This window comes from Alligator mississippiensis, chromosome 2 (assembly GCF_030867095.1).
Source record: "Alligator mississippiensis isolate rAllMis1 chromosome 2, rAllMis1, whole genome shotgun sequence".
Taxonomy (NCBI): Eukaryota; Metazoa; Chordata; order Crocodylia; family Alligatoridae; genus Alligator; species Alligator mississippiensis.
Window position 1 is genome coordinate 86,536,577 of NC_081825.1, and position 24,492 is coordinate 86,561,068.

Genomic DNA, 24,492 nt, shown 5'->3' on the forward strand with positions numbered 1-24,492 from the left:
GGAGACGAACAAGGGGAAAGTTCTAGTCATACCCTGTTCGCTTTTCCTTTTCAGCATCCATTTTCTGCTAGTGTGTGATACAGGATACTGAGCAAGATGGACCTATGGTGTAACCTGGCAAATGGCAGTTCGTACGTTCTTACACACTAGTGAATCCTATCATCTCAACAAGCAAGCTATTTTCTGTCACTCATGATATTATCATTGCCACCTAAGTGCAGCCAGTGCCTCCTCCTCTGTTCGTTCCTCAGTGGGCATGTCTACATGTGCCATTAGGGAACAGTAATAGACTGGAGCTTATTGCTCCACAATTTATTGCTCCCTGGAAGCTCCTGGGTGCATACATTCAGCGTGCAGCACATTGAGCCAAGACACAGCAGTCCTGGCTGGCAGGAAGCCCTGGGGATCAGCCTGCCAGCCCAGGACTGCTCCGACTGGGCTCAGTGTGCTGCAGAGGGGCTGGCTGGGGCATGAGCATGCTTTAGTGTGGGGCTGGCTGGCAGGCAGCCCCAGCACTGAAACAGCCTCATGCCCCAGCTAGCCAGTATTTATAAGTCCTACCCTGCTGTGGAGTTTATTAGTTTTGTTCGCCCTAATAGGGCCACACGTTTAGACACTGAGACATTTACTGCACATTTAATTAGGCAACTGTGCAGTAAACATCTCATGTAGACGTGCCCACTCAGAACCAAACTTTGGCTGTGGAATATGGTTTGTATTTACTTGTGGTGACATATATTTCCATAAGAGATGTGGTTTTGGTCCTAAGAAATTTCTAGAATTATTCCAGTACAGAACTAGTAGAAATCACTGTGTCACTAGTGCCTAGAGCCTCAGACAGGCTATAGCCTCATTATCTAATACACAGTGCAGAAACAGAACCTATTTCTCAGAGATACAAATCCCTTTCACCCCTTTAGGAATCATGTGATATAAAGGTACTGTTCCTTTTTTTGTTTTTTACTTTATCCCTCACCTAGACTTAGAGGCACACCACCTGGCCATATCAAGTCTTCCATCATCCCCCCATTACCTTCTTTTCTTTCTTTTTTGGCTTGCAATCCCTCTACATTTTTAAGCTAGTACTTAATAATTCATACAAAGAACCCTTATGTCATATATTTCAGATGATCTATACAGGTACACCCAGGTGTCAAATTTGAGGTTTCAAAAGAAGATCTAAGAATTTTATTTTTAATTCTCTCTAAGTAGAACCTTGTGCAAAATGAATGTGAATCTTACATTCCTAAGCATGAGATGCTGGGTAAAGTGAACTATCTTGTGTGCGTGCGTATTCTTCATAGCAGTATTTTGCTTGGGAGTCAAGAATGACTACTAAAGGAATTACGTATATTAATTTTCCAAAATAAATAATAATTACCCATTATGGAAAAAGCACACCCTGCCAGCAATAGTCACTAAGTGTTGGGGTATATGGAAAAATACAATAGGTATCAAACCTAGAAAGAGAATTCCAGGCTGAATTCAAATTGTTACTGAGATGGAAATTGTTACAGTAACCAGAGATGTTTTTGCTTGCATGCCTGGGGAATCCTACTTCTGTTGAGCACTGCTGCTGTTGCTATGGAGAAAAGGAACAGTACCCTGACAGTCTAGGCATAATGGACAGAAAAATCCACAATCAACAGAGCTGGCCACATATGAGAGAAATAGTTACTCCTACAACCAAAGGAAATGGGAACTTCTCAAACTGCTCTACTCTATTTAGCATTTGGAAATTTCTATGGTGCACAAGTAATCTCTACACAAGCAATTTTGGACAATACAATTATTCCAAAGTTTAATGTGCAAAATCCTGTATTTTTTATTAGAAAAAAAACACATAATTCCCTTTTAATTACCATTAACTTTAATGCTGCATACACTGGCCTTGAACCTGCAAACTGAACTACACAGGCTAATTTCAGGAAGGGAGTATATATGAGTTTTATTGGGACAATCTTCCTGTAATAGGTTAGGGATGAGGTAATATATAACATAATGAGCATAATAACTATAATATATGACCTTTTTTCCTACATCTCAACCTACTTCTCTACTGAAGCACATGCCCAATATATTCAGGACTAAAAAAGAAGTACGGAACTATCATAAGAGTGCCATTCAATCCTTCCACCATTTCCGCAGATGACTTCTGAATCTCTGCAGCTTTCCTTTTTTATAGAAGGGTTGAGGGTGCTTCATACTACCTATTGTTGACAGCCAGACCTTAGCATAATTTGTAAGGTGGCAATATTATCATGCAATCTCTTGAGCTGATGAGGCAGTCTGTGCAAACTGCCTATTCTGGCCTGTCCATCCTGAGTAGTCAGGAAAGAGCACCTCTGGACTCTTTGTTCCTTGACCACTCTACTCTGTAGTTACCCTGGAGTCATCCAGCCTCTGTATGAACCATAGCATTTGCTGGGCACATCTACAAATGCAATTAATATGCAGCAATAAACTCTGGCACATATCGCACCAGAGTTTATTGCTCCTAAGTACGCCATTTGAACATGCGCCCAGGACCGCAGCATGTTGAGCCAGGACAGAGCAGCAGGAAACCTGAGGGCCAGCCTGCCAGCCCGGGGGCTGCTCCTATTTGGCTCAACATGCTGCAGAGGGGCTGGCTGGGGCACAAGGGTGCTGCAGTGCAAAGCTAGCTGGCAGGCAGTCCCTGCACTGAAGCCCCTGTGCCCCAGACAGCCAGGTCAGCATCTACATGGGTGCTGCTGTGTGCTAAAAACCTCCACTGCTGGGTACCACTTGTATTTACAATAGAGCTGCATGTGTAGATGCTGAGATGTTTACTGCAGAGCTAATTAGGCAGCTCCACAGTAAACAGCTTGTGTAGACGCACCCACTGAGTAGAAAATATCACAGATGGGAACAAGAATGGAAGTACTACCCCACAGCAGAGTTTATTAATTAAAGTTTACTGCCGCCTAATAGGGCTGTACATATAGATGCTGAGGCATTTACTGCAGAACTAATTAGGCAGCTCTGTAGTAAACATCTTGTGTAGATGTATCCGCTGAGTAGAAGAAATCACAGACAGGAACAAGAATGCATAGCCATTAAATATGTCACAACCCTAAAGGGTTTCGTCACAAGTTACCTGTACAATGCCAGAAATCTGTGGAATATCGTGATGTCATAAAGTTGGGTCAGTTTTAGAGAAGTCACAGGTGAAGGCTTTATGCTGTTTCAGACCCTCATGACTGCGACACGCTGTAAGAAGGCTTGGTGAGAGGAGTCGTGGAGACAGTAGCCAGGTGGACGGATGTAAAGAAGGCTTGTAGCTCAGAGGTGGAGAAACCACCAGACGAGTGCCCTTATTTCCCAGCAGTGGGAGAGAGGGGGAAAGGTTGTGCTCAAAAATAGGGGGTCTACCCAACTCAAGAAGGCGGCCGGCTGATTTCTCCAAGAGATTGCAGGGCCAGTTGCCATTTTCATGGGCTGATTGCAGCAAGCCCCCCCCATGCCTCTCGCTAGCCAAGGAGCCCTGGTGGCCCCACCCTTCATTGATTAGTTGTGAGGGCTGGTTGTCATGCGGCCCTGCTCCTCACCACTGATTGGTGAAAAGGGGTAGGATGTTATGATGGGCAACCCTCACAGCCAATCAGCAGCTAGGAATAGGAGCAGCAGCCATCTTGGGCTCCTCCCTCTGGGGAGCCAGCATTTTATTTTCAGTAAGTTTTGTTTTTCCTCCGCAGATTTTGCAGGCATTGCCTAATTCGTGGGCAATGCCAGATTTCACAATTTCCATAAAATCTGTGAAATTGTAATTTCTGTAGGTCCCTACTCATAGAGCCAAGTCAACAGTGGAACAATCAGATCACCATCAGTCTGTTGACAGTACTTTTCATCTCCACATACAGTATACTGGCAGGACACATTTGGTATGTACCAGTCTAATTGAAATATGACCTACAAAAGAGCAGGGAAAGAAAAAGAAAAGCAAAAACCTTTGGGTTTCTGGCTTTCCCTTTCTTTGTGTTATGTAAAAGGGGCCTAAAACATTATAAAGTAATGTTGGACATTTTATGTAAAAGAAATCCACCTTCAAAAAGCCTCTGACAATAACCACAGCATTGGCAGAATAATATTTCATGTACCAAGATAGGGAAACCTGATTTATTAAAAAGAGAAATATTGCTTTTATTTATATTGATTTAAACTTGCTTTCCTTGGTTGGCTGGTTTTGCTTATTTGCTTGTTTTTGTTAAAACTCATTTAACCAAAACACTTCAGAGAAAATGTCTCTTTCTAAAGGATTAAGCCTCTTCAATGGAGGGTGGAAAAAAATGTTTCCAATAAAGTTCTGAGCAATCCAGGAAGCTGGCCAACAAAATAGAGAGAGAGAGAAGACTTGATATTCCTAAACAAACAAACCTTCAAGCCTCTCTTTTCACATTAAAAAGACATTGAAAGAAAAAAGGGAAAAAAGAGACCCTTGCTGATGAAGAAAATCTAGTGTATAAAAAGACTGCCTTTGTAAGGATTTAAAAATAAAAAGTGCCTATTAAAAGCTTAGAAGCAAAGTTGTAAAGTATTTAGCTCTAGAAGTAGATATTCAAACTTCATCCAAATGGGTACCCAGGAAGTAAATGGGAGTTTTGCCATTCATTTTAATGGGATCAGGATTACACCCAAGACTTTAGTTTCCATGCATGCCCATACAGTGTTTAATCACAACCTGTGCTCAGTCTTAGCCAAATAATATAACTTTTAAACACCTATTTTTCTAACCCTGTGGTTCTCAACCTTTTTAGAATCAAGGTACCCCTTGCTAAACTAGAAGCAACCCTTTGGAAATGCCAGCTCATTTTCTCTTATTTTTTGACTACAGAAAAAGAACAGAGCAATTCTTCTGTTGCAAAAAACTCAGAAAGACCCACAACAGCTCAAAACTACGGAATCCTGTTTGAAATTTCTGGGCATATCTTGTGAATCATGTTTGCACACCTAACAGTACTACCATTGTGTGGCATGCTGTGGCATCCTTGAAAGGATCCCAAGGCCCCACAGGGTGCCATGGGCATCCTGGTGCACAACCACTGGTCTAATTCAAACTCTCCCATTGGGATTTTGAATCAGCTTCTAGCTACAGAAAAAAAAATATTAAAGGGGGAAAAAATCCTAACAAGCTTTGTTTGTTTGTTTTTTCACATACACACAGAGGGGCACCGCTACACAAAACATTTACTGCACAGTAGACTAATTACCTGCACCATAAACACCTTGGCATCTACACATGCACCCCTACAAGGCTGCAGTAAATTAATTTACTCTGCAACAGGATAGTACTTGTAACTCCTGTCATTTTTTAGTTTGCAGTAGTGCATGTATAGACACTGCCCGAGCTGGCTGGGGCACAAGGGTGCTTCAGTCTGGAGGCTGCCTGCCGGCTAGAACTTGAGTGCCTGCCTAACCAAAGCAGGGCAGGACTGACTGGCGCTCCCAGAGCCAGAAACAACCCCCAGCCTCCTTCCTGCACCTGCTGTCTACCTGGCTGCCCAGTGTCCTCAGCTGGCCTAGGGGCTCTAGCCACATCTCACTCTTATCCCCGCATTGTCTGAAGGGCAGTGTAAATCCTAGATCTGCCTATGGAACAAACCAAATAGGAGAGATTAAGGAACAGAAACTGACTTTACAGTCCACTATTTATGGCAGCAGTTCCAAGACTAAGGGTCACAACCCTAAAGGGGGTCACAGCACTTGCCAGTGAGTTCACAAATCTCATGGAAAATTCAGCTGGAAAATTTGGATTTGCACTGGAAGTACCATTGCAGACTATCTAGAAGTGGGGTTATATGCCCAGAAAAACTGGGAATCTCTGATTTAGGGTCTGTACAGCAGTTCATATCCATTCTCTGCATCAGGCAAAGCAGGAACTCAACACAGATTTCCCACATAAGAGCTGTTCTATCACGATATTGGCTAATTTTTTGGTGTGGGTGAATGCATTTGTCTCTCACTCACACACATGTACATAATGCTTGGTTTACATCAATACAATAAAGTATCAAAAAGTAATAAAAAAGTAATCAATAAATACAGTACAGGCAGACGTAATGAAATAATAATAAAAAAATATAACATTAGGACAGGGAAAGCATTTCCCAACAGCTCTACTTTGCATATTCTACAGTGCAAAGCCTTACTCACGTGCTTACTTTTCCTGCTTAGCCTTACTCATCTGAGCAATTCTAGTTTATAAGAAGATGAAGGATCAACCAGAAACTTTAAAAAAAAATAAAAGTTGACAATGGAAATAAAAATATTCCATCAGCCTGCCAGAAAAATGTAAGTCTTCTGCTTTGACACTAGAGCAGAAGCAAAAGCTAGTCACCTTGTAAATTAAGGCTGTACTGATCAATATGGTAATCAATGAGCAGCTCTTTAAAAGCTGATTTGAAAGCTAAAGAGAACAAAGGTTTCAAAAAGGCTAGCAATTTTCATGTCAGTCCCCATCATTCATCTAAGGTTTTGCAGTAAAACTAGCTGCAGGATAGAGGTAACTGTAATTTTTTTAGCCCTTGGTTTAGCCATTATATTTTGAAGGTGGAAAAGACCTTCTATTCATCTTAAGCATGAGTTTGATTTGAGGTTTCTCAGTTGATTTGAAAATTCCAAAAATGATGCTAGAAGATTCTATTTTAACAATATTACAATAACATTCAACTGCTCTCCTGGAAGATATATTGATCACTGTATAGCAACTAATAGGGGGGGAGGGGGGAACAACAACATTAGGAAATGGAAAAACAACTCTTCATATGCATTTCTTGATACCTCTGTGCATTTCTTGATATGCCCTATGTTAAAAAGTGTGATAAACACCTTTTATAATAGCTAAAAAGAGCAAGGTACATTCTGAAAGAGATTACGATTTTATTTGTGACGTGATGTGAAAGTGCATAACAATAGGGCAGGAAAAAGAAGAGGTAGTGGAGGACAGGGGTTACAAGATCAAATCACTCCTTTATGGCACATCAAAGTGGATCCTCCAACCCAGACGAGAATGCCTATGAGCTTCTCAGTTAATAAATTAGAAGTCATTGATACCAACATTTCCTGTAAGAAACTAAGAGCAATCTAAGTGACATCATCCTTAGGCAACTCAGTGTTTCAGTGGGTGTATATTACATAAGCCCTGGGTTCATCACTGCTCTCACTGGGCTGTTTGCACACTAACCAGAATGACAGAGACTGCAGTGATCACCTGATCATCTGAACAGCTGATGTTAGTTGTCTCTTTCCTTTATGTACTTAAAATGTGCAGGTGCGATTTTGCTCTGCTCAGAGCTGTGAAAAGAATGTTTAATGACAGGGCTACTGCTGATGTAACATCACAGTATCTTCCTCTCCAACATTTTTCATTTGTGATTCCTTCCAGAAAACTTACTGGCAGCTGCTCTGACTTTCTCCAGATTCCAATAAAGAGTATCCTTAAAGAATGGGTGAGTGCTGCTTTGAACCACAATGTTAAAAATAGATAATATATGAGCTTACAAATTGTTTTGTTCTAAATTATAGCTATGGCTTCCTCCTAGATATTATAAAGTTTGACATGAGGCCCATGTTTTACTTCCATCCCACATCTTACATTGCAGCATTCAAGGCCGACCGAAACAGAAATCATGGCCTATTCTAAAAACTTCTACAGAATCCGCAGTAACGATTATAACTCCTCCTGTTCAATCTCTTGTCCTTCTCCACTGCTTCATGGTTACCACAATTTGGAAAGATTTATTTATGAATCAGAGTTACAGGAGAGAGACATATAGAAGAGAGAGATGGAAGGAGAAGGCAAAAAGAATACTATATTTCTTTTTTTTTCAAACTAAGCCATCCCAGGAAGACATACATGCAGAATACTTCATGTAGCTCTTAGTTTAAAAATTGAATTGGAGGTTCAGAAAGGTCACAACCTCAAGGCTAGGGACAGACATTACATATAAACCAGTTTAAGTGATCAGAAACTGGCTGAAACCTGTAATAGAACAGATGCTCTGTGCACATAAAACAGTTTGAAAATGGCTGAAACCGGTTTGAGATAGACCTGGTTGAATGTAGTATTAGACTTAACTGATTTGGCTCAAACTGGTTTATGCAATGTCTATCCCAGACCCCTTGCTGGTTTAAGATCAAACAAATCCTGTCAGGATCCCAGCATGCTCTCTGGGCTGGGCAGAGCTCTCTGTTCCACAGCAGGGCTGGCCCCCCCCACTGCTTCCTGGCTGGAGCTCAGCAGAGACTGCAGGCACAGCAGGGTCTGCAGGCACAGCAAGATCTCCCTCACTGCTCAAGTAGGAATTTACCCTCTTCTTCCCCCTCAGCCCCATGGACCCTAGGCATATGGTATGCTAGCTAATGCCAAGACGTGTGTGTGTGTGTGTGTGTGTGTGTGTGTGTGTGTGTGTGTGTGTGTGTGTGTGTGTGTGTGTGTGTGTGTGTGTTCTCCAATTTCACTGGGACAGGCAGACAAAATAGTGACCGCTTAGGGCTTTTTGGAGCTAATCAACAGGTCAGCTGGTAAGCTATTTAAGAAGAGTTTGAACTAATGGAAAGAAGCTATTGTTTTGCTGATGGGGTAATAAACACAGTTATCATCCCCCTGCTGGCTTGCTCACCTGTCAATTTACTGCAGACAATATAAAGAACCAGGGAGGGAGACTGAAAAGCTCCGTATCATCAACAGATGCATTCACCGCACCCCACTCCCCCCTTGCCTCAGAGTGCTAGCAGGGGGCTGGCAACACTCCTGCCCCTTCAGCAGCCAGTGGGGAAAATCCTGGGATGGTGCAGGCAGACCTCCCTAATCAAAGTGTACTGCCAGAGCCTGGCCATGCCCCCACTCAGCTCAACACTATGCAAGGGACGGGAGGGCTGCTCTAGTGCCCCCCAACTTCTAGCCTGAGCCACTGCAGGCATATGCCTGAATTTCCTCACTCCAGAGAGAATGTCTAGTTACAATCTGGTTCAGCCTAACCAGGTTAGACTAGCCTACAAAGATTGAATCAATTCAGGCTCAGGCTTTTTGAATGTCTGTCCCTAGCCCAAATGTTTATAATAAGTAGATAACTAGAAGGTCATGTATTTACCCACTTACCCCTCCCTCCCATTTTAGTGGTCTGGAGGGTTGCTCTCAGGGGACAGAGAGAAGCATACTTCAAACAGCTCAGATCTGGATGTTCATCTACCTCCTCATAAAATAAAATCTTCCCTCCTCATCCTCCCCCTCATCTCACCACTTTTAGATACTCACACATGTCTTGGTATTTCAAAAGAGCCATACTGGTCTATTACCTTCTCTCACCCCCACATCTGGGTCTTATGTCTTGTTCAGGGAAACATGAGGAAGTCCCATATCTAACTAGTTAGAAGCTTAAATAAAGATTCTGTTTCTAGAAATAAGGTAAGGTTCAAGGAAGAAATTCTCCTCCCTTCCCCCTGCAAAAAACAAATAAATAAAGCCCCTCATTTCGGACTTTAATTATCTGCTGCCATAACCAGAAGAAAATATTACTGGTTTCAATATATCATTTGGCAGGTGGAATAATATTCAAGGTCTTGTATATTGCATAGTACTATAAATCTAATTTAGGCTCAGGACCCAAAGGTTTGGGAAACATCTTTCAGTTAATTTAAAGTAAATTCAGGTATAAAGTGAAAAAGGGCTGTGAGATGCTGTGCTTGATGTGAGAAGATAATGACAGAGTAGATAAAACAGAAAGGAAGGTAATATTGCTTTATGTAGATTCAAAAGGCCTGGTTCTCAGTTACGCTAAGGATGTACATTTCTGGATGCATGGAAAAGGTATGAAAGGGATAAAAAATGATGCCTTATAAGACCTTCTGTGTAGGGAGTCTCACTAGGCTGCATAAAACTGATTGAAGGATGCTGAATCACCCTGATACTAAGTGTGGGGAAGACACACGGATTATGCTACTCTAAGGTGCTTATGTGACCAGTAATTCTGTGCGGTCCTCACAACAACAGATTGAGACCTGAGGTACAAAAAAAACCAAAATAACTTACTCAGGGTTACAAAGAAAGCTCATAGTGCAGCTAGGAGTTGTGCCTGGGCTCTTTAGCTTTAAAATAAAGATCAGTATTATGCTCAATTGCCCATTTCCATGAGCTGCTCTACGCATCGACTTTATTGACGGTAGCTCAATACATACTGTATAAAGGTGTAATTTATCCAGCATAAAGCCTGCGAAGTATAAGTCCCACTTAAACACATTATAAGTGGCCCACAGATCTTGTGCTTACCCTTTGCACAAGGGAGAATTTCTGATCTAGTAAGTAAGAATTTACTTTACATGAGTCCGTTTGTGGGGTTAGGTCCATAATATGGAGTGACATTATGTGACAGAATAATCCACTGAATAGGTATGCATGATTTATTTTTAAAATATAGACATCTGTAATACAGCATGTGAAATAAGCTTAAAGTAATAGAATGGAATCAGTACAATGGAATTTCTGCCTCATAAATCTTCATTCTTACTATTCTAACAGATTAGAAAAGGAGATACAAATATGATAAATTATTTTACTTCATCCCATATTAGCAATGAACTTAAAAACTTCCCTCTGCAGCTCCAATCAGGCTCTGAGATTGTGCAAATTTCTACTTATTTCTGCCCTATTTATTGCTTAACAAATTAATACTATAGGAAACTACCAACCACTATTTGATCTTGTTATTTAACCAGCTCAATTCTAGCATTTTTCCTAGCACCCTAATTTGTGAATAGTACTATTGATTTCAATGGGACTATTGGAGGAATAAGAGTTAACTGAATTAGGCATATGGTGGCAAAACTGGACAACTGGCTAAAAATTAACAGTCCATGGTTCATTTATAAAAATTAACAGTCTACTTATTAATATGTCTGGGTTCAATTTCTAGAGATTAGAAACAAATAACCTGGGAGATATAATTACAAGGAACCCTGCAGTGAACGATCAAAAATCTATAGCATATTTATTTTCAAATAAATTCAAACAGCAATCTAAGGTGCTGATTTCTGTTTCTCCAAATTGAAAATATAAATTAAGTCCACCTATAATTAATAAAGCCTCTCGTTGTTATACACTGGGAATCAACAATTATATTTATTGTGGTAGGATTATTATCAGTAGAACTGCCATGTGAATACAAAAGGGGATCAGAGGGGATCACCATTAAAGCCCTTGATGAGGAAGTAGAGCAGCAATGACTGTGCAAGGTATCAGCAGACTTAACTGTAAAGCCTTGCATTTCAAGTGTATTTTCTAATCAAAAAATGTGTTTGAAATTAAAGCCAAAGCTTCAGAAAAAAGGCAAACAAGGATTTATGAAGCAGATCCCAGGCCTTTTTGATTATGTAAGTATTGCACGCTAAACCAAACAGATTACAATTAGCCACTGTAAAACACACCTGGATCTGCAGATTTTTTAAATCTGTATTAGTGCAAAGTAATATTGCCAATTATTCTTAATAATCAGTTTGGGTTGGGAAAAATGTTTCTATTCATATTACATATGGCTTTCATGTTTTCAGCATCAAGAAGTAAACTGAAATTGGTTTTAAACAAAACCAAACCCGAACTCTGTGCTAATTTATTCTTCCTGCAACCCTACTGACATCAGTGAGTGTAAATCCACACAAAAATTAAGAATTATGATATAAATTAGCAGGAAAAATTCAAAAGCAGCTGATGAAAATCAATAAGATTGGGAAATATGATAACATCTTCCACATTAAAGTTTGCTGACATCACTAAAGGTAAAAAAATTAAAAGGATTTATCTTTAGTCAACTTAAAAAAATAAATAAATACATGTTTTTGAATACTAAATGTGGTCCCTAAAAGCATTTAGTTTAGTTTAATAAAAGCAAGTAATGGGTTTCTGCTACAGTTTACTAATATCTGATAATGCTGCCACTGTTCAGCATTTATTTGGGACATTTGATGTGTACTTCTCAAGCTATTTTCCATGAACACTGACAAAGATTCTTTTGAAAGGAGATATGTAGCTCTACAAGAACTGGACTTAAAGAAACGTGCAAGAGTGCACGTTTCTGCAATGAATATTTTAAAACATGCATTGACTGAATGTTAAACTTCCAAAATTCTCTGTGGTGCTGCCTAGAACCAGCCCTTTTATTCTCTGCCCTTATACATGCCGTGACTCTTTAGGTCCTTTTAAAGCCCCAGTCCATTTTTAAAGACTCTTAATTCTTATAAGTAGTATTTTAAAAACACCAATCGCATCACATTAGGCTTTTTTTTTTTGTAAAAGAAATGCACCTTTAACTATTACTAATGCCAGATGGTCTCAGCATAGAAAGCAGCAGGAGACACCCTATTAATGCTACTCAAACAAGCAACTTGTGCTAGCAGCAGACCAATGAAATCAGTCTCAGACTGCTAAGCCTCTCTGTCACTATGGCAACAGCTATTTCAGACAATTCTTCAATGTTCAAGGCAAATGAGCCTGTGTGCTCTGAAACTTCTCCTCCCAGGGGCTTGATGCAAGCAGGTGATTTTTTTTTTTGTATTGGCTACCACTAAAGCAATACATTTATTTTACACACCATATTACATGAAGCACTGAAACATAGTTTTTGGTCTTCCTATTGTTTAATTATAGGCTCTTCTGGGGTACTAATCACTATAGCAGGTAAGCACACCATAAATACGTAGGGTTTGGTTGTGATTTACACTAGATGCCCATCCAGCAGCCTGTAAGAGAATTAAGACATCCCTTACTCTCGTGCTACCTGACCAAGTAACATGCTGTATACCTTGTACTCCCCCTCAAAGAACAGGCAGTCAGGGAGACACGAAGTGGCAGCTCCTCCCTACCATATGTCTGCCAATGCTGCTATCATAAATTTGTTGCGGGGATAGGGCAAGAGTAAATATGCAACAAATGGAAGCAAAGAGGGAACTGTACTGTATATCAGAGATGACAAAGCTATGCAGCAATATATCATATGCTTAATTCACAGCAAAGCCACAGCCTAATCCACTAATGTTATTCCTCATTGTGCAGAGGCACAGAGAGAGATGGTGTTCTTGCCAAAGGACCCATAAAGACAGCTGTGGCAGAGTCAAGATACAAAACCAAATGTCTTTAATGACAACCACAGCCTTCCTGTCCAATTTCTCTCTGCTAATTCTGTAGCAGAGAACAATAAACCCAACTCAACAACTTATTTTATCGAAAGCACTATCCAAACAATACTGTATGTAGAATCTACCAACAACGGAAAAATGAAGGTGTTATTCTGACGAGGCATTAACTGTGTATTCCTTATGTAGGAAAAAGGAAAAATCTAATATAAAATTGGAAGAAACTGTATAAATCAATGTAGCACTCCAAATCTTCCTTTTGTAATAGTACAGTGCAGGCACGTTCTCAAAGGGATACCTACAAGTCAAGCACACAGGTCCATTTACTTGTCATGAGGATTTTTGTGCCCCTGGCTTCATATTCTGAAGTGCAGTGCCACTGACCTAACTAAAGCATACAATCCTCAGCAGCTCTGGAAAAAAAAAACGATTAACTAGTGTTTGTCTGCCTCAAAAGGCCTGATCCTGTATTTCTCGCCTAGATAAAATTCCTTTTGAAGTAAAGGATGTTTGCCTTTATAGAGTAGCAGATAGAGGATCTCAGCTCACCTGAATTTTACTTATATTCCCAGAGCTACTTCCTATGCTAACCAAAAACTAGAGCTGACCAAAACCAGTTAATTTCCTGTCAGTTTGCCTGTAAGTCATTTACAATACTTGTTTCAAATGATAAATGTGCTTGGAACATGCAGTTCAGACTTTTGTCTGAGAAATCCAGTAGAGATCATTGTGTACATTTCCTCTCCATTATGAGGGTGTCATTTTAATTAAATTCATTCTATCTAGAAGCTTCATGAAGGAAACTCTCACCAATTCACAGCTGGTACCTATCCATCTCTAATGGGATGTAGGGTATGGGAAAGTAAATTAAGTTCTTCACACTGAAAATATTTTGTACTTTTAATGATTTTTCTTAACATCAATTTTATGTTTCAGAGTAAACCTCTTGAATTATATTTGATTCATGTTATCTTATCTCTACTTTTATGGAAGCTGATAGTTGGTGAGTTACAGAATCACTGCTGTTAGATACTGAACAACCTATTTGGTCACACAATTCATATTCCTCCCAGGACATGCCTGCCAAAGAGAACCAAACAATCTTGACAAATAACTCGCCAAACTAAACAAAGTTATTTTCTACCTGGCCTTAAAACAGTTCTGCACCTCTGTCATAGGATGGTTTCTTATTCATCGTCATACAATTACACATTAGCGTAACTCCCATGGAAAATGATGATTCTCTCAGCCGATACTGGATGTTTTCATTTTGGGGTAAACAAACTCTTATGCTTGATTCAATATGAATGACTTCCAAAAAGTAGTTATTGCTTGGACTGGTATAAAAGTCCATCTGGCTTGGAAAAAAATTGAACAACACTTGTTCAATAATTTAAAAAGAAATCTTATGATCTTAGAACCACATTTCCATAGGGCTTATGATTCAGGGATCCCTTCTGATCTTTCAGGTATATGCATATGTCTCTAAATTGAAGCTACAATTTCTCCTTAGGCCAACAAATATTTTGTTGGACTCTGTTATGGCAAGATTTGGCAGGCCTGAAGCAGGTACAAAAAGGTAGCACAGGGCATAAGAAGCTTCCCACACACAGGACTGGATTAATCCTTTAGTAGGCCCTAGACAAACTCATGGCCCCAGGCTGGTCGAGATCGCCCTCCCCACCCCGGCGCTGCCGCCCACAGGGAGCAGGGCTCGGAGCTTCCACTAGGAATCAGCCACTGCCGCAGCAGGGGGAAGGGAAGGGAAGGGAGGTGGCCATGGCCATTCAGACTGCTACTGCAGAGGGAAGAACCGGGGCCCTCCCATAGCTCAGGGCCCTAGGCATGTGCCTTGTTTGCTTAATATGGCCCTTCCTACCCAAGTTGATGGCAGAAATGGGAACAAGGGCAACAGTCTAGTGTCCCTGCCATTATTAGATATCTTAAAATGGAGGATCATGGGCATGATCTCAAATCCTGAACCAGTCATCAAAACCATTCTGGAGCCCTTTAGCTTTTCCAGCCTACAGTCTCTTTATATAGGCATGTGGAGTAGAGAAGACTGATGGGGGATTTGTTAATAATCTTCACATCAAGAAGGGTGCTTATAAATAAGATGGTGATATACTATTTTTTACAATCACGGGACAGGACAAGAAGTAATGGTCTTCAACTGCAACAAGGAAAATTCAGGCTTGATACTAGAACAGCTTCCTAAGTATGAAGGTGGTTAAGTTTTGGAACAAATTACTTTAAAAGTTATGGAATCACTATCCTTGGAAGTTTTTAAGAGCAGGTTAGACAAACATAGGGCTGCCAATACATGTGCTCAGGGGTAGGGGTGGCGTTTTAATTAGAGTGGTTCCCAGATAGCTGCTCTAATTTAACTGCTTCACTGTCACGTGTATAAAGCCCCTGCATGTTTAAAAATGGCTGTGGGATACTTTATCTAAACCTCATTTGACAAGGTTTAGATAAAGCACCCCACAGCCATTTTAAAACACATGGGGGTTTAATACATGTGATACCGTGGAGACACTAAAGCATTCTATCAAGTCTGCTCCTACGTTCTAAGTGGAACACCATCAAGCACGTATATAGGCAGCCATAGATAAAATAGTTTAGACAGGACAACTTATTCCTCAATGAAGCTGAGCTATGCTACTGTGATTTAACAGTCCACTAACCCCAGGGTGAGAGCAGGCACACATGACAAAAACCATATAAAGAGCTTTCGGCACATAGTAAGCCTAGGCCCCTTTTAGCTCACTGGCATTTATTTATCCACACCTTAATTCACTTTCTTCCTATTTCTATTTTTCAATTCTACATACTTTTGGCTAAAATTTTATTTTGAAGATTATTTCACTTCCTGTAGCAGCAACTTGTAAGAGGTCTGTTGGTACCATGCACATACTCATTTTGTTTAAAGAGAAACTCTGGACCAGAATTATGTGACTGAAGGCCTGTCTAGAATGAAGACCCAGTATGTGCTGAGTCAAGAACATACAGTATAATGAATCCAGAGAAAAAGGACCATACAAGGCTCAAAAGTTGTTCTAATTAAATACAGAAAACAAAATAATGCATCTTTTCCTCACCCAAAATATGTTACTTGGTAATACAGGTATTGCCACATTTTTAGCCTGACTTCACATAATCTTCTCTTTCACAGGAAAATACCCTAAGAAAAATGAGGAGCAGACTTTCATGTATTGGACCTGGATTTTTTGTATATGCTTTTTTAAGTGTTACAAATTGATCCAGAAATTATTCTCCTGGATGAAAGGAATTAAGTTTTTTTACTATAAGCTTCTTGCCCAAGAAAAATAAACACAAGAGCCAAATTACTTTTGGTGGCTCTCACAACTCCATTGGTCAGCTTCCTTTAGTATGCCTTGTGGTAGCTTACAAATTCATCACACTTTATAAAATGCATGTCTCTGAAGTTCACATTAATCTCATTCCAGCCAAGGCTTTGTCTACCCACGTCTTAAAAACCTCCAAGGACAGATTCTACAACTTCTCTGGGTAGCCTGTTCCAGTGCCTATTATTACTTCCTAGAGAGACATTTTTCCTTATATCTAACCTAAACTTCCTTTGCTGAAACTTGAAACCATTGCTCCTTGTTCTGTTATCTGCCCCCAGTAAGTACAGTCAATCCTTCAGGTAGTTGAAAGCTATTAAATCTCCCCTCGGTCTTCTCATCTCCAGACTAAATAAGCCCAGATCCCTCAACTTCTCATCATAAGTCACATTCCCCAGCCCTCTAACCAGTTTCACTGCCCTCCACTGGGCTCTCTCCAACTTGTCCACATCTTTTCTGTAGTGGGGGGACCCAAAACTGGACACAGTACTCCAGATGTGGCCTCACCAGTGCCAAATAGAGAGGAACAATCACTTCCCTTGATCTGCTCGCAACACTCCTACCAATGCAGTCCAGTATGCCATTAGCCTTCTTCACAACAAGGGCACACTGTTGGCTCATATTCAGCTTATTGTCCACTGTATTTTGTTTTCAGAAGCAGACTGTATCTACGGATTTAAAAAGTCATACACAATAATATGAAGCTCCAATACCCTTCCAACAGCAGTCACCACCACACTTCGAGTTTCCTTCTGCTGCTTCAGCCCCCCTTTCACCAACCTAACCATCCTGAGATTCTCCCTATGAAAATAGCAGCAACAGCATCCAGCTACCACCCCATGCACAAGCACATGCCCAAATTCTGGAATGAGCTAAACAAGCTTGATCTGGAGAATTTAGGCAGCAAACATGGGTGATGGACAACACTGAACTGCACCAGGAATAAGGAACACCAACCCTTGGAGTGAGGGGAAAATATGCTTTAATATATCTGAACATTATCTACCATTATTTACACAAAAAATAAAAGCAAAGACATATAGAAAAATATTTCAAAAGAGTCCAACTTACCTAAAAAGAGTAGTCATATTCAAAGTACCTTATTTCTCCCTTATAGAGCTGTGTCTTCCCCATCTTTTGACAGTAAGCTTTGTGGCATCAGCCATGCATGTGATGGCCTTCTCATACTCTCTTGCACCAGCTAAGATATCAGGCACTATCTGGTGCTCCAGGAATAGATTAGAATGACTGCTGCCAGCGACAAAAGTGGTACCTAGCAAGTAAGCAATAAGGCAACCATCTTTCTCACTCCTTTCTCAGGTGGATCTGAGCTGGGAAAAGCAACCAGGAAAGCAAAGGCAGTAAGAAAAACCCTAGCAAAAGGGAAAGACTCACAGGGCCCATCCACTATCCAGGATCAGCTATGCTATTTCATATCCCACTTTCATAAATGCCTGGCTCACCATAACTGGGCTGACTATAAGCTGAAGTTATGATATGCAAATGAAATTAATTTACACAGCTTTTTTATTGAATAATCTGCATAAATATTAACACAAGGCTTCCCAAAACTTGCTTACAAAGAAGTAGGAATAAACTGTTCCCAGCCACAAACCATTCAAACATCATGAATTAGCCACTTCCCGCCCCCAAAATCAAGAGAAAGCCTTAAAAACCATGAGTTTAAAAATAAAAAAATACAAAGTGAGTGCCTTACTTATTTATGAACCTTTTGAGAGGACTCAGGTCGCAATTTTGTTTCCTCCCCATCATCATAACCAGAACTAGAAACTTACTTTTTTGTTCCCCTCCCCAAATGAAAGCTAAGATCCTCAAATAGTCAACTGTCTACAGGAACAGGCACTCTAAGTAAAGTACCATGCATCAAAAAAGTTGGCAGCACTTAGAATAACTAAGTCTCAACAGGCGTTTCTTGTGGGCCAGATTGAGACTGTAAAAATATGCATGTGTGAACCTGGAAATTCTGCATTTCCCCTGCTGGAGTGAATTCTGCACTTCTCTGCTGCAAGAAGGTCGTTCTCCATGAAAAAAACAGAAGTTCTGTCCCCTCAGATCCAAGCAGAGTATAACCTATGTCTTTACCAGATGTTATCATCTAGTGACTTGAGGAACTTTCCTAGACAGTTTCTGTCTCTGGGATTCTACACTTAATACAGTCACAGGATATTTTACTAAACCCTGTGAGCCTAATTCCTATCCTACACCCACTTATTGTCAGCTACTTCACAGAAAATAAATTCTCTGAACCTGCACAGTCCTCTGGAATGGCCTGAGGAAAGAGAGAAGGTTTCCTCAAAGTCAGTAAACTTCTGCTTCCCTGTAGCACTGGGACCAGGTGGACCAGTCAATCCCTCCCAGGAAAGCCCTGGGAGCAAGAGTGGTGGAGAGTCAAACATAACCCAGTAAAGGCAGAAGGCAATCCTAACTTACCTACAGGTAAAGACATAGGTTATACTCTGCTCTCTCTCGTGGTTCCAAAAGAGTGGTATGCCACAATGTCGCAGCAATTTATCAGCGCTTGCTATCTCCAGGTCCGGGGGTGCACAGAAGCTGATGTAAGTTGCCAGAACCTGAGGATTTGAGTCCGGAAGAAGGGCTACCACTAGTTAATTTTGTTTCTTCTTTTTCGTTGCTTTCTTGCTTTTCTGCGCCTATTTCTTTTGGGATGATTTGTTGCATGAAACCAAGCCTGAGTCCGGGGGAGGATTACCCCAGCCAAGGGGACCGGACTTTGTGTACTGGGCCTTAATAATGCTCTGATATGCATCTGATGTCATGAATGAACGAGTACTCTGTTACTTTGACAAAACTGATTGAAGGGCTATGAACTATTTAACTGTGCTATACTTTAAAGCCTGCTCCACTCCAGGAGGGAAATGCCATTGATTTACACTAACTAGGGAGATTACTCTCTTTTTGTGAGAGCTGAACTAAAATCTCCCACCTGAACCCAGAATTGACCAGAGAGCATGGCAGAAGTGACTGAGCTGCGATTCATAGTCATCAAAAACCCAGCCCTGGACCTTTGGGCAACCAACCATAGCAGCCAGAGTTACAGACCACTGTCATCTTTATATCAGTGGTTGGCATGTGAACAGGGTGTAAGGGAGGAGAAGCCCCAAGAAGAACCCATCCCAACGAGAGTGTACCCATGGAGGTACTGGTGCCATCACTGGACTCTCCTTTTCTTTTTTTAAGACCAAGGCATGGCAGGAGAGTTTAAGGCAGTGCCCCAGGCACTCTCTGCATCAGCACCTACCTCATCCTGGTGAAGATGTGATATTCCCATATAGAGAAAGAATCACATAAGCATGAAGATCATTAGGTATGATCCAGCCCTTTTGTATTTTGCAGCACTTTATTTACCTAGGCCAAAGCCCAGATTTCATTGGGAGCTACAGGTTCTTAGCCCTTCCCAAAATTTCTTCCATAGGGCTCTCATTTCCCTAGGAAATGTTTAATGTTACTGCCCTGGGCTTAGCTTTTAAGTAGGAATGAGAAGGGTTATATTTTTGTGAGTGGCAATATTTTTAATGAGTTTCATTAGGATAAGAAACACATTTACCTTAGATTTTTTTTCATTAAAAGGAGGAATGAATAAGAAAAGACTGGGTCCTATGTAGAAACAATGTAAAAAAAAAAATCACAATTCACAAACAGAAAAATTAACAAAGTCACTGTGGGGGAGGTGAGCTGGCATATGTGTACAATTAAGATTGCTAATGATAAGTTGCTCAAGGACAGAATCAAGCAATTACAAAGAAAGTGCGGTGTAACTTGGTGACCCTGTAGCTACTCACCTGCTCCAGAAGCACCACTGGTGTTGCCATAACTTTCTTGAATTTCTCAGCTTTCTACTTGCATAAACTCAGACTCATAACATATATTAATTAAGGCGCATCTCCATATCCTCCATTACTTCTTGGTAGGACAATAATACTAAATACTACCTATTAATAAAAAGTGATGTCTGCTTGAAATGAATACACATACAATAAAATGAACCTCTCTCTACTGTCTAGGTTCAAAGGTACTTTACTAAAATAGATCTTATCAAATAGTAAATGGGACTTCTACATCTAGATGAACAGAAGGAAAAAGAGGAGGAAAAAATACTGCACAGTGGACGTGTCTACATGAGACACTTTATAGCACAGCAGACTAATCTACTGTGCAGTAAAGCATCACTGTCTACACATGTGCAGCACTAGTCTACTGTGCAGTGATTAACTGCACAGTAGCTACTGTGTAATAGCACACATGTACACAGCTGACCAGGAGCAAATTGCTCCCCATCAGCACAGGCACCAGGGAGTGAGGGAACAGTCTTTTCCCCTGAGCAGCTGCCTCCCAGTCCTGTGTCCTGACTGGCAGATCAGAGCATGGGGCTGGAAAATGATCCCTCTCCTGAGCAGCTGCATCCCAGCCCTGCATTCAGGGCAGCTGCTTAAGGGAAGGGATAGCTCCCCCTGTCCCCTGGAGCACAAATCTGGCCTAGGTGTCTCCTGCCAGCCCAGGGCCAGCACCTGAGGGAGCCTGGAGCTCCCCTTGGGTACTGTGCGGGGCAGAGCAGAAGTAGCCATGTACTGAACTGCTCCTGTCAGGAGCAAATTTGCTCCTGATGGGTGCACGTGTAGATGCATTCCCAGGGAAAGCTTACTGTGCCTTATTTTACTGTGCAGTAAGCTTACAGCACATTAATAGCATGTATAAACATGCCCAATGAAACACAATTAACTGTAAACAAAATTAGAAATATTAGTAACTGATGTTCTGATACTATCATGGTAACAAAGAGAATGTAGTTCAGGTCATCTGATGCCATCTTTCTCTATACAATATTTTATAGAGAGATATATATCTCTAGTGTATTAGCATCCTTTCACCTGTGAGAGATGGTGGATATTGCAACCTATGATCAATCACACAATAATTTAACAGGTGTGTGAATTGAATTCACAGGCTGCATTATAACCTGTTTCTTTCCCTGACTCCTAGGGCACTTACACACATGCAGGGAGCCTGTTCTGACATGCTGCAAATCCAGCACATCAGAACAGACTTGATTAATCAAGTCTGCTGGAGCAAGTAAATTGATGCGCTCTGGCAGCCTTGTGTATCACATGTATCCATGGCACAATACGTCTTCACGCTGAGAAAATGGCAGCTGTGCACTTTGAAATAAAACACATTCAATGTGCTTAAGTTCAAAGTGCCCACCACCATTTTCTCAGCGTGGGGATGCACTGCCCTGCTGATAGATGTGATGCGTGGGTGCTTTTAATTAGTGTGGCTCTCTAATTAAAAGTGCCTGGTGTTGTGTCGGGAGCACACGTAAAAATGCCCTATAGTCTACTCTGACACTACTCTAATACACACATTAGTGTGTTAAATGGGCCACAATTTCTTTGGTATAAAAGCAGAATAAAGCTAATGGAAGTAGCTCTTTGCTGCTTGTACTCACTGGGCCCATCCACACCAGATGCTATGTCGCCATAGCAATGAGCTATAGCAATGTAGCATCAGCAGGCACTAACCGTTGTGCTGCTGCTACTGCTCAGTAGGGTCAAAAACAACCCATGGGCCACCAGGACTGCACAGTACTAATCAAACTAAAGTACGTACTAAATTACACAGTACCAACTGCACAGACAGGGACACATTTAGACACACCCACTGGGTGAAGAACAGGGAAGGATCTGAATGGGAGACATTTAAGCAAGAAGTGCTTGCTTGTAGCATGGCAATACAGCCTGTAGGCAGCCTAGGAGAAGATGCCATAAGTCAGAGCAGCCTTTAGGTTGCTCTAATTTATACTTGGGGGCATTTCAACCCCTTTACAGCACAGATGGTACAAGGGTGGTATAAAACTATCTTTCCCTCACTACTTCTGTGTTGTGCCTCCTGTGCTGCATCACTCAGAAGATGCAGCATGGGATCTTGCCCACACACGGCACTACAGGTCATTCTGTCCTCCCACAAAGATATTTGTTTTTGTAAGATAAAACTTATTACCATTTTTTAACATCTGTGCATGGAATTATTTAAACTTATTAAATGATTTTAAAACATTATCAAGTGAGCTGTTATGCAGAAATTCTAACAGGCCATTCTTCCAATTAATTTAGGATTCAATCAATTTTACAACATGATAGGACAAGATAGAAGTTTTTGTGCCTGATGTAGGCTTTATACAGGCTGTGGAAGCAGGGGGCAGCCACCAGGGAGAAGTATACTTGCTTGGTTCAAGCTTGCAGGGAAACAGTGAGGATAGCCAAAGCAAAAATGGAGCTTAGGTTGGCAGCAAAAGTTAAGGATAACAAAAAGTCATTCTTTAAGTACATAGGAAGCAAAAAGAAAGTGCAGGGTAATTTAGGGCCCCTTCAGGATAGACGAGGGCAACTGGTAACAGATAGGATGGCCAAAGCGGAGCTTCTAAATTATTTCTTTGCATCCATGTTCCTGGACATGAATACAAATACACATCCCACTGGGATTTTAGGTAAGCCCAGGATAGATACCAACCCACCAACTGTTCGTGTTGACCTAGTGAAGGGGAACCTGGAGGGGTATTTAAGTCAACAGGCTCTGATGATCTTCATCCTAGGGGACTTAGGGAATTAGCTGGAGTCATAGCAGATCCGCTGGCACAACTGCTTGAGCACTCGTGGGGCTCAGGACAGGTCCCAAAGGATTGGAAAAGGGCCAATGTGGCCCCTATTTTCAAGAAGGGGAGGAAGGAGGAACCAGATAACTACAGGCCAGTTAGCCTCACCTCTATCCTTAGCAAGACCTTGGAGAAACTTGTTAATATTTGTGGGGGACCAGCGGGTAAAATAATGCTAAGGGGCAAGCAGCATGTGTTCATAGCAGGCAGATCCTGCCTGGCTGACCTGGTTTCATTTTACAACCAGGTCACAAAATACTTGGATGAAGGAATAGAGGTAGATGTTATTTACTTAGTTTTTAAAAAGGCCTGTGACAGTGTCACACCCAATTCTTATAAATAAACTAAACAGTTGCAATGTAGATTATTACACAGTCTGGTGGGTAGAACATTGGCTTATGGGACGTACCCAGAGAGTGGTGGTAGACAGGTCCGTTCCTACCTGGAGAAATGTAGGCAGCGGTGTCCCACAAGCTCTGTCCTGGGACCGGTACTATTCAATATCTTCATTAGTGACTTGGACGAGGGAGTAAAAGCACCCTGTCCAAGTTTGCTGACAACACCAAATTATGGGGGCAGGTAAACAAACTAGAGGGCAGGGAGCGAATCCAGGCTGATTTAAACAGGCTGGGGAAGTGGGTGGAACAGAATAGGATGCAGTTTAACAAGCATTAAGTGTCATGTGTTGCACCTGGGGAGGAAGAATCATCAACACTCCTATAGCCTGGGAGGCACCACGCTAAGTAGCATAACTGTGGAAAGGGATCTCGGAGTCATAGTCAACTCCAAAATGAACATGAGTCACCAGTGTGATGAGGTAATAAGTAAAGCTAATCGCACCCTTTCTTGAATAAGTAGGTGCATCACAAGCAGGTCCAGGGAGGTGATACTTCCCCTCTATGCAGCATTGGTCAGGCTGCAGCTGGAGTACTGACCAGTTTTGGGCACCGCACTTCAGGGGACCTGAACCTCTTCAGCCTCCACAAGAGGAGGCTGAGAGGTGATCTTGTGGCCATCTACAAACTCATGAGCGGGGGTCAACAAGAAATAGGGGATACGATGTTTACCAGGGCGCCCGTCCAGGTAACTAGAAATAATGGCAACAAACTGAAAGAGAGCAAGTTCAGACTGGACATCAGGAAAAAATTATTTACAGTGAGGGTTGCCAAAATATGGAATAAGCTTCCAAAGGGAGGTGGTGCTGTCCCTTTCCTTGGAGGTATTTAAAAGGAGATTGGACAGACACCTGGCTGGGGTCATTTGATGCCAGCACTCTTTCCTGCCCAGGGCAGGGGG

General features: G+C 41.4%; 1 protein-coding gene across 1 annotated transcript in view; it reads right to left on the reverse strand.

The window, feature by feature from the left end:
* Positions 1-24,492, reverse strand: part of CPE (carboxypeptidase E) — a 105,322-nt gene that overhangs the window by 74,421 nt on the left and 6,409 nt on the right. The window lies entirely within an intron of this gene.